Raw genomic sequence first — 12,115 nt, 5'->3', positions numbered from 1 at the left:
AACAACTTTAGGACAAACGCCTTTAGGGCAAACACTTTTAGGGCAAACGCCTGTATGGAATGAGGAATGCGAGAATATGCTTCGAAAATGCGTTTAGGGCAAACGCCTGTAGGGCAAACGACGTACTCCCATTATGGTAAGTAGTTTTGTGTGTATTTATTATTGTAACCAAAATAATTTATTACGCTTAATTAAGTTGTGAGGTATAAAATATAATCTTAAAAATATACAACTTTTTCACACCCTAAGTGGAATTTTGCAAAATATAAAAAAATTTGTTAGTAGTTTTCGTGTGTTTAGTATTGGTATCCAATATTATTTGTTACATTTAATTAAATTAGTAGATAAAATTATTAATCTTAAAAAAATATACTGTTACGATCGCGCTTGGCTGCAGTGCTTGGCGTCGCCGTGCTCGTTCGGCCTATCTGCGCCCCCTTCCACCCGCATCCTCCCCCTGGTATCTCGTGTCATACTATCTCGCAACATCCTGACCGTCGCAGCGCGCACCTGCCTCAGATCGAGTTACTTAAGGAGGCCGCACTGCGGAATAAAAGGACTCAGACATGTTTATCGGCGCGTTTTGTGGGAACCCGATACTTGTTGCGTTTATCGGCGATCTTTGAGCAGCCGCCGCGTCCTTCTTGGACTCACGACGCGTTTCTGGGCATTTCGACGGCGAAGGTCGCGCGATATCTCGGAGAGATGCCCGATTGTTCTGGACGGGAACCCAATGGCTATATAAGGAGGTTGGGCCGACCTTCGAGTTCAGTTCAGTGGGGAGTTCTCCCGCGGTGGAGTTTCCGGGCGATAGTGCCGCGGGTGCGGCAGAGTGGCGAAGTCCTTGGACGAATGTTCCAGGGCAGAGAGTCTGAGTGGGGAGTTCTCCCGCGGTGGAGTTTCCGGGCGATAGTGCCGCAGGTGCGGCAGAGTGGCGAAGTCCTTGGACGAAGGTTCCAGGGCAGGGAGTGAGTGAGTTCAGTGGAGTCGGGAGTTTCCGGGCGATAAGTCGCAGGCGCGGCGGAGTCCCGAGTGAAGTGGCGAGCGAGTCGTCGTGTGGGATCTCGGCGAAGGGTGTGACAGCGGCGGCGGAGTGCGGCGATGGAGTCCCGCGGCGGAGACCCACGAGGGGTGCTGCGGCGAGAGTTGCACCGGAAGTGCGGCCCAGCGAGGTGTGTGAAACGAGTGACTGGGGAATTGACCTTTCTTTTAAGTGTAGTTAATTATTTTCTATCTTAGAAGATTAATTGTAAGTGACATAAGTAGTGGAAATAAATAAAACTGTGTGTGTGATAAAAAATCTTTAATTGGGCTATCCTTTACGAACCCGCAGGGAAATCGTAACATTTTGGTGTCAGAAGTGGGATAGCCCTAATTAATAGATTTAGGATTCAGTTTTATTATAAGAATAGTTAAGAAATAGAATTTAGTTTACGAGAATATAATTAGTGTTTAAAACTTTAGTTAATTTGAAATTTCTATAGTTAGTTTGAGTATACTGTAGTCAGTGTTAGTTTTGAATGTAATATAGTTATTGTTAGTTTAGTTAGAAGTTTCGGCTAGGTCATTTAAAATTAAGAACAGTATTAGAAAAAAATATATTTAGGTTGTTTAATTAGTAAATGCTTTAGAAAGAGATGGCTGCTGGTGAGTTAAATGTAGAAGATATCAGGAAGATAAGGGTTCTCCTGGAAGAAATGGTGAATGACATGAGGGCATGGAGAACCAGTATGAAGAACTCTGCGAAAGAAGTGAATAGTGAAAATAATGAGAGTAAGGACCATCATGAAGAAACGAAGAGCAGGTCAAATAATAGCCTAGAGGAAATGAAGAAGGATCAGGATTAAATGAAGAATGGCCAGGAAGAAATTAAGAATGAAATGAAGACCGAAGTGAAGATAAGCCTAGAAGAGAAGAACAGCCAAGATAAGAATAACCAAGATAAAAACAGCGAAGAGAATAACAGTGAACAGAAGACCGGCCAGGAGAAGAACAGCGAAGAGAACAACATCGAAATGAAGACCAGCGAAGAGAAGACCAGCCAAGAAGAGAATAACAGCGAAGAGAAGACCAGCGAAGAGAAGACCAGCGAAGAGAAGACCAGCGAAGAGAAGACCAGCGAAGAGAAGACCAGCGAAGAGGAAAACAGTCAAGAGAACAGCGAAGAGAACAGCGAAGAACACAGCGAAGAGGACATTATCCAAGGAGATTAGAACAGCCAGGGCAAGAACAGCAAAGCGAAGAACAGCGAAGAGAAGACGAGCGAAGAGAAGACCAGAGAAGAGAAGACCAGCGAAGAGAAGACCAGCGAAGAGGAAAACAGTCAAGAGAACAGTGAAGAGAACAGCGAAGAGAACAGCAAAGAACACAGCGAAGAGGACATTTACCAAAGAGAGAGAGCAAAATGCACAGAAGAGCTGAAGAAAAGCCGAGAAGAGAGTCAATAAGAGATAGAGAAGTGCAAAGAAGAAACGAAGAAAGACCAAGAAGAGACTCAGGAAGACCAAGAAGAGGTGAATAAAGACCAAGAACAGGGGAAGAAAGACCGAGAAGAGAAAATGAGAACACAAGGAGTCATGAAGAGGGTACAAGAAGAAACTAAGTGCAGTCCAGGTGAGACACAGAAGAACCAAGAGGGCACGAGTAACCAAGAAGAGACGAAGAAGAGCCGGGAAAAAATGCTTTGCGAACAAGTAGCTGCGAGAGAATAAATGGAGAGAGTGGGGAGTTCTCCCGCGGTGGAGTTTCCGGGCGATAGTGCCGCAGGTGCGGCAGAGTGGCGAAGTCCTTGGACGAAGGTTCCAGGGCAGGGAGTGAGTGAGTTCAGTGGAGTCGGGAGTTTCCGGGCGATAAGTCGCAGACGCGGCGGAGTCCCGAGTGAAGTTGCGAGCGAGTCGTCGTGTGGGATCTCGGCGAAGGGTGTGACGGCGGCGGCGGAGTGCGGCGACGGAGTCCCGCGGCGGGGACCCACGAGGGGTGCTGCGGCGAGAGTTGCGCCGGAAGTGCGGCCCAGCGAGGTGTGTGAAACGAGTGACTGGGGAATTGACCTTTCTTTTAAGTGTAGTTAATTATTTGCTATCTTAGAAGATTAATTGTAAGTGACATAAGTAGTGGAAATAAATAAAACTGTGTGTGTGATAAAAAATCTTTAATTGGGCTATCCTTTACGAACCCGCAGGGAAATCGTAACAATACTTACCCATTCTTCATGCCTTAGAAGTTGACTTTCGAAAATACAATAATTGTGAGTGGAAGTTTTTGTATGGTCTTTATTGGTACCCAAAATCATAAAATACACTTAATTTAATAAGGAGTTATAATTATTAATCTTAAAAAAATTAGTTCTTATTAATTACTTATGGGGTTGAATTTCGATAATACAAAAAAAAATTGTAAGTTTTTGTAGGGTCATTTTTGGTAGTACCCAAAATCATTCATTACATTTAATTAATTTCGGAGATATAATTATTAATTTTTAAAACACATGTGCCCTGATTTCACATCTTAGAGTTTTGAATTTCACAAAATATAAAAATTGTTGTTATAAGTTTTTCGTATGTTTATTTTTGGTAATCAAAATCATTCATTACGTTTGATTAATTTCTGAGATACAATTATTAATTTGTATAATATACCTACCCCTTTTTCATCCTTTAGGGGTTGAATTTTGAAAGTACAAAACATTTTGTGGGTAGTTTTCGAATGTTTATTATTGGTACCCATTATCTTTTAAGCTTGATTAATTTCAGAGATATAATTAACTATTGTAAAACTATATTTACCCCTTTTACACTACCTTAAGCGTGGAATTCGGTATTTAAACATAGCCGAGTTTCTAATCTAGCCTAAGAGCTTTTCATTAAAAAAAAAAAAATCCATCAAAATCCGTCTAGTAGTTTTCGATTAATGCTCGAACAAACATACAAACAGTCAAATTTTAAAATTTATATTTTTTTTTTTTAGTTCTCAATAATGTAAATAACCGTTTGCATTAATGTTTTCATAATGTCATCAAATGTACAGAATCTTGCCTCGAACAGTTTTATTATTAGTACTGATAGATAACTTCAAATACGTTTTCCAAATTTTCTAGTCAGGTAAGTATTTGTGTTGTTAGATTTTCGTTTACATTTTCGAAACGAAGCCGTACCATAGCATCCCCCCCCCCCCCCCCCACTCCTCCCAATCCCATCAAGCGACTACCACGTGTGGAAGGATCGAGAAGGCGCAGGGCGAAAGTACGAGAGGGGAAGTGTGGGAGGGAGTGATTCTCCTTCAGCCCACGTCTCAAGGTCACGACCCCCTGCCCGGGCCGGTCGAGTCCACGTCGCGAACGGATGTTTTCTGCTCCAGTCACGCGGTAGGTGTCGCGGCAGGGCGGTCGCAGCTGCTGGAGGAAGGACCTGCCATCTGCCAGCGAGCCCTGAGACAAGGTGAGCTTGCCGCGGTTTGTTCCACACGACGCGCCGTGCAACGGCAGGGCTGCCAACCTTTGTGCCGGCTTCGTACCGGTCAACGCCTGCGCGACCGTGGGCAAACACAACGTTGCAGAACGGAAAAGATTCGGCGTGCTTTGAGAAAATTACCCATTTTTACCACGCTTTTATAACTCGCTTTCTTGTCTTGTCTGTCTGCTCGGTACAAGTTTTGCAATCGATTTTAAACTAACTTCTCCAATGAGATAGAGACTTGAAACTTTAAACATAGCTCAGAACTGGATGACAATGCACACACTAGACTGAAAAGCAGAAAACAATTATTTAAATTAAAAAATATATATATATACCACGTTTTTAAAACTGACAAAAAAGTATAAAATAATTTCTCCCAGCCTAATACAGATTTATAACCCCATACAGATTGTCCTCAAAAATGTTAATACATATGAAAATACTAGTTAAGATTTAAAACGTTGGGGCATGCAATATATAATAGTAAGGAGTGTAGGGCGTAACTGTCGTTGAGAAAACTTAATCTACAGTTCATATCATCTGCAGTTTAATAAAATTGTTAGTTCCTTGTGAACTATTAATGCAGATCTATTCAATGTGTATGAATCTGAAAGGGGTTATAAATCTGTATGGGGCTAGATTTTATTTTATACTTTTTAGTCCGTTTTAAAAACCTGTTATAATCTAATTTTTTTCTTTTAACCGTGGTATGGTTTGACGATTACACGAAAGAAGCTTTGTCTACGAAACCAATCTATTTTCTTCGTGCTTAGCTTTTTATTTAATCAATTTCGAAGCATACGAATAACGAAATTAAACATTTGGCTAACCATCGGCCTGATCAGGGATGTATTTGTTTTAGTGCGACGCGCGCTGGTGCTTTAGCATGTTATCGCCTCTTAGCGCGCAGTCTCCTCGACTAGCATAGTTTAAGTGGAAGAATCTCGATCTAATTTTTTCATGTCTAAAAATAGTTGTACTGAAAACACGCGTTGAAGCAATAAAAACTGAATATTATGAACTACTTTTTGCCCTCAGCTTTTTGTAAACAGACTTAACTCGAATATCTTAAGCAGTTTTAAAATCGCGTTGGTTTTTTTTTTTTAACTCTGCACAAAGTAATAAAGGTATGTAGGCGAGGCCCTTAATTTAACTTAACCAGAAAAGAAGCTTCAATTAATCACAACGTTATTAAAATTAATTAACACGTAATTCCACTATAGATTCCTAATAATCTATGTATTAAAAATGGATGTTGGTATACATGACGTTGATGAACTCCGACACGTTTGACAGATCACCATGAAAGTTTGCACGTAGAAGTTTTTTTTTCTTTTTTTTTTTCATGGAGGTTTTTATACTGTCCATTTTGCTATAACTCACCATTAGATGGTGCAGCAGCGCATCAACTTCTTCACCGTTCAACCAATCGCCATGCAAATTGGTATATTGTCCTGAATCCTCAATAACAACAAATAGTGGTTGTGACTGTGATTAGAATTTGGTGAGTGAGTTTAAAATGGAGTACCAATTCAAACGCTTTATAAAGGTAAATATTTACTTGGGCGGTATTTCCGAAAAAAAATGTTAAAAATCCGAAAATACCTTTATTTTATGCTCTTCAACTTCCTCTTTTCGTTAAAAGTGGCGGAGGTAAGAAATTCAAAATACTTTAGGAGATATCGAATTTTTAAATTTCATCATATGTAGTTGAGCGGTATTTGCGAAAATAAATGTTAAAAATCCGAAAATACCTTTATGATATGCTCTTCAACTTCCTCTTTTCATTAAAATCGGCGGAGATAAGAAATTCCAAATACTTTAGGAGATATCGAATTTTTTAATTTTGCAATACAAGACCTGTGGAACCATTCGAGCGGCGCCATTTTTGTTATTTTGCCGTGTGTTCGTGAATACGTGAATCGTGAATGCGTAATTAATAAAATGGTTGATTAGGTCAGGTCAGTTACATTATTAATACTTTCAAACTAAGCCGACATTAAAAATTATTTTGTGAATTAATTTTAATGGCTGTTTAGTTTTAAAATATTTATAATGTAACTGACCTGACCAAACAAACCCGGACAGAGGGTGAACAGTAAACTAAAATGGTCGATTAGGTCAGGTCAGTTACATTATAAATACTTTCAAACTAAGGTGATATTAAAAATAATGTGAATTAATTTTAATTATTCTTTAGTTTTAAATTATTTATAATGTAACTGACCTTACCTAACAAACCCGTAACAAAGGATGTACAATATCAACTCACGTAAATGTTTTTGTTACTTATTAGGTTTGTTTGACTCGAGGTCTCTTTTTGACCTGTCAACTCTCGGGGCGCCCTTTTCCGGAAGCAGTATGGCGGATGGTGGTTTTACTCGCGGGGGCAAGTTGCTCTCAGGTCACTCAGGTCATGCTCTCGATGCTCCTCCTCTCGAGGAAGAGTTGCGAGGGCAAGTCGTCTGCTGGTTGTTTTGGCGCGACTTTGACGATGGAGTCAATATGTTATCAATCTACATTTGGTGATGACGGTAATATTTTAATAGATGACGACATTGAAGCGGAAAAACATTACAATATAACTTATTCGGCGTCCTTTATTTAACAATCAAAAGATTTGCAATATTTTCCTAGTACAGGTTAGCTTATGCATACCACAGGCGGTTTAAAGTCAAAAAGCAATAATTATATATTTTTTTTTACCTTTATCAAACTCTCTCATAATTTGTAGTCCAATATATGGTAAATCAATAGCTACTTCATCTTCAGATGAATCTTCCATTTCCAAACAAATTTCTCACGATGTCTGCTATATTTTCCGCCATCATTGTTTTACAACAAATCGCGTTTTCTTCGTGTATTAAAAGTTACCGACTCTTTTTGCCCTCAGGTTAACTTGCTCCCAACTCTTTCAACTCCCGAGGAGCACGAGAGACCTCGAGTCAAACAAACCTATTACTTGCGCAACAATATCAAAATAACAAATAAGACTTTAAAATTAGAAACGTTAAAAACTCACCTAAGTTGGAGGCGGTAATTAAACACCGTTTTAAACAATAAATGAACTAAATAATCACGTATTAGTTCATTTGAATTCTGGCCTATCACGAACAATCACGTGACATCATTATCCAATAAAAAAATAGATACTCGTACGTAAACAAGAAACAATATTGCACGCACGCCACAGGAATGCGCTGGTTTTGTGCTGAAATTTAAAAATTCGATATCTCCTAAAGTATTTGGAATTTCTAATCTCCGCCGCTTTTAATGAAAAGAGGAATTTGAAGAGCATATAATAAAGGTATTTTTCGGATTTTTAACATTTTTTTTCGCAAATACCGCTCAACTACATATGAAGAAATTTAAAAATTCGATATCTCCTAAAGTATTTGGAATTTCTAATCTCCGCCGATTTTAATGAAAAGAGGAAGTTGAAGAGCATAAAATAAAGGTATTTTCGGATTTTTAACATTTTTTTTCGGAAATACCGCCCAAGTAAATATTTACTTTTATAAATTCTAGATTACATACAAACCATCAATTTTAGTTATATAGAGGTAAATATATAAACACTGGCAGAACAACGTCTGCCGGGTTCTGCTAGTAAATTGTAAGGATTGATTACCTACTGAAGGGTTTATTTTCAGTGTCTTGTAACTTAACTCGAATTCAACAGCTCTTAAAAGTAGTGCCAAAGGTCTAAGAATCTTGCAACTCTTGTTCTGTCACTGTGTATGTAAACAACTCCATGCGGTTGTCAGTGTTCATAAACAAACATCATGTGATGCTTTGCAAGTGACAGTTGTGAAATGGGTACCACTGGTACTGCTTTTCAGAACTATACAATTTGAGACAAGTCACATGATGTATCTTGGTTTCTGGGTTGTGTAGCCGCGTCCAAGGCAATATATCACCGACGTTTCGGTCGACATTGCAGTCGCCATCATCAGGGTAGAGTCACCTACTCTGATAACTGGGTAACTCTACCCTGATGATGGCGACTGTTATGTCGACCGAAACGTCGGTGATATATTCCCCTTAAAACCCAGAAGCCAGGCTACTTCAGACAATGGCCGCGAAAGCCTGCAATCTTTAGACGTAAACATTTTTGATCATCTTTTATTGAGGCGCGAAAGAAAATAGAACAAAAAAAAATTTGAGGGACGAACCAAAAAAGTTTTTTTTAACGTAAGGTATTTATTTGATTTTCAAAAATACATGTCAAATCCTACAATTTTAAGGCACGTGTAGGGCCTACTATCCCCGCCGTACCACAGAGTACTGATGTGGACAGTCAATGGGAAATGTTAGTTTATGCTAACTATTGCAGTGCGCTTGAAAACATAATGTAAACTATAATCCGTGTTTTATTACGGTAATTATAACAACCGTATAAAACTACAACAACCGTATATTAAATTAAAATAAACAGACAAAGAGCTTGTCTTTGAAAAATTTTAGTATTTAGTTTGAATAATGTGCTGTTTTGAAATCTATAGTAAATAAGCTTGAATTTGTAAAATTTTATAATGTTTTGGGGGACTGGGACGGGAGGAGGGTGGCTAAAGAATATCTGCCAGAACCTGAAATCGGATTTTGTTACGGTGTGATAATAGATAACTCTATTAAATGGGTTATTTTTGTATTCGTAATTTTTCTAACGTTTATAATGCCTCTTTAAGTGTTGGTAACAGGCTTCGAATTATGTAAAGAATTAGCCACGTGAATGGCGGTAACTTCTCTTGTATCAACCTATATTAGAGCATAATTGTACCGTGGTTATAGTCCATAAATATTCGGAAGAGATAATAAAATTAGAATCAAACCTGAAAACCCGGTTCTGCAGGGAAAGTAGCTGTGCTACGTGCGTCATCGGCGTGCGTCATTGGCAACGGGCGCGGTGATTGGCTCTTGGGCTATTCCGCAGTGCGACCCCGTTGAAGGTCTCTGGTTCGAATGCCGCGGGCGTCGCTTTCCGAACCGGTTCTGCTGAATGTTTCAGCTGTTTGAGTATTTTGTTGCATTTATAAATCTTCGCGCTGTGAATGATTTTATCAGAACAACGCTCGAGTCAATTTAGGTGGATCTACAAATAGGCAGACTATGTGAAGGTTTTTTTTTTTGGGGGGGGGGGGGGGGGCGTAATATCCATTCGTATTTTTCCCTCTGGATAACGGGTAGTGTCCCTTTTCCTTTACTCTTCACTTATGCTGTAAAAACAATATTGCGATAGATCCATCGGGAAGAACAGCGAATATCGCATTGTTGTGAACATTCTGTTTTAACCGCACGAGAAACCCAAATAAACAACTGGATGTTAAATGTTAGATAACATTAATGTTTTAAAGTTTGTTTTTATGAATATGTTTGAGAATTTTTATGTGGGAATCATTATTGTACGTGAAGGTATTTACGAATTAAAATTCTTGATGTTCGTTTCAGTATCGACGCACCCATGACGCGATTAAAACAGGGAAAGAAAAAAAGACCTCTTTGTTCTGAAAGTCTGTCGCGTCCGCGAATTTAGTCACGCCGATGTCACGGATGTCGAACGTGATTGATGGTCAGAAAAATATTTTATTTGCGTCGCGTCCATTGGTTCGCGTTGATCTGATTCCAATGTTGTACAACCGCTCCGGGCCAAGATTTTTAAGACACTGGACTCGCATTCTGGGTTTTAATCCCGGCCTGGCCATCCTGACTTCGGTTTCCCATGGTTTCCAATGGTTTCGCGCATTAACTCCAGGAAAATGCCAGGGCTCATTCTTTCCCCAACCACACCGATTTTTGTTGAATCCGTGGAGTTAAGTGTTGTCAGGAGACTGCATGCTGTGACGTAGTTAAAATCACTTTTTAACCTCGCCATCGCCATACTGTCCCACCCAGAACATTGCGGAAATGGTGCTGGGTAACGTCTGATGGTGGTTAGTATGTAGGAATTAAAATCTCTGTCGTTAAACACAGTTACGTCCATAAAATATAGTCATTTAAAACTGTTTTCACAATGCAAACACTCCACTTCAGTCAGTGAGTGTGTTTTGGGCGTCTAACCAATATGATACAACAATTAGCTGAAGAAAGGAAAAAAAAGGATGCACACAGTTATTATGTAATCATGCGGACATGGCCACCCTGGTTTAATCCCACTGTCTCTTACAGGCCTCGCTAGCCAAGTGGCATAAACAATAAACGCCCATAATGGTTTAGACTTGAGCCAAGAAACCCACCATTCCAGCTATTCCAAGGTTCCGAACAAATGCAAGTTCCTAAACTCGTAGTACTGTTTACAAACACATTAAGTTTGATGTCGGGTTTAAAAACTACGCAAGGAACACAACGGCGCAACAAGCAACCAACGCAATATAGTTTTTTAAATTGTTTGTGTGATTAACGGCTTTCGCCCACAACCAGAATTATGCCCTTTTATTCAAATCTTTTTTATCATTTCGTAGCAATCAAATCTCTTAATGTAAATTAACACCCATGCCTTACCCGGTACTCGAACCCAGAACCCCTCGCACCGGAAGCCGGTGTGCATCCGACTACGCTACGGAGGTCGGCTACCAACGCAATAAAATCACTGTAATTTGTAAAGTACGAAAGTCGCAAGACGTAACCAACCCTACAAATTGAAATTGCAAAACAGTAAAAACCAAATTTCTTTGTCGGACTTTAATTAATAATTCATGTTTGTCATGAAAACATATGAAATCGTCAAAAATTTTATTTATTTCACTGCGCGAAAGTTTAAGAAGTTAAAAAATGAAATTCAAAATAAAAAATAAAAATAAAAACATCGTGGGCTTTTACTCACATAACGTCTGCGTCTTTAAAAGTTTTCGGAACACTTCACTTCCAATATGGAAGGCGAAAACGCAAGGAGTTAAAAGTTGGCCAATGCTTGCGTTGCGTTTTTTTATCCTTGCGGGATTTATAAATACGGGTTTTTTTAATTTAAAATTGTTCGTCTGGTTTTTCTGGAGTAGTTTATAAAAACCTGGCCTTGTGATTCCTGCGTTTGGCGTTGCAGAAAAGAGCTCGCGTGACGTCGGTGGAGTTATTGAGGCGGGCGTGACAAGCTGAAGAATGTGGCCGGGGGGGGGGGGGGGGGCCACACAATTTCCCAGTAAGGCCCCTTTCAGACGAAGTGACTAGTAGTTTCCACAAGTTGAAGGGAGTGCGGCGATGTAGCCAGTGATTGGAAACCGTCCGGGCACCTTCACACGCAATCAACTCGCCCGCTCTGGGGGACTCAACACAAAAGACACTACTCAGAATTCGTCCTTCACACCAGTCGCCCAGTTGAGTCCACCGAGGTCGTCATGGAGGGGGTTCCTCCTGTCGGTTCCAATGTGGAGCAGTAGTACCGCGTTTTGGGGTTTGAGGAATACAACGGTAAAAACAACAGTAGTGAAGCTTGTAGGGAAGTTTTGTAACAACGGATGAACCCACACTTTTCTTCGTTCCTGGGTTTCCTTCAATTTTATTTGCTTCTCATCTTGCAGGAGAGCAAGCACATGAAGTGCTCCTGCTTCTTCGGGTTCTGAACATCGTCCCGACGTCCCGTTAGGAAGAAAAGTTGCCTGTTGTGAAACCAGCCCACGAAAAGTCTTCACACGGCAGTCAACTTGTTGAGAGTCTACCAGGCAACTAAGTTG

At 40.0% G+C, this 12,115-nt stretch overlaps 1 protein-coding gene across 1 annotated transcript in view; it reads left to right on the top strand.

Annotated features, from left to right (window-relative positions):
* The window catches only part of LOC134542605 (synaptic vesicle membrane protein VAT-1 homolog), a 98,040-nt gene that overhangs the window by 37,727 nt on the left and 48,198 nt on the right, over positions 1 to 12,115 (top strand). The gene's annotated exons all lie outside the window — the stretch shown is intronic.

Source organism: Bacillus rossius (assembly GCF_032445375.1).
Source record: "Bacillus rossius redtenbacheri isolate Brsri chromosome 9 unlocalized genomic scaffold, Brsri_v3 Brsri_v3_scf9_1, whole genome shotgun sequence".
NCBI classification, from domain to species: Eukaryota; Metazoa; Arthropoda; class Insecta; order Phasmatodea; family Bacillidae; genus Bacillus; species Bacillus rossius.
The sequence above is the reverse complement of the archived record's forward strand: the minus strand, read 5'-3'. Positions and strand labels throughout refer to the sequence as shown.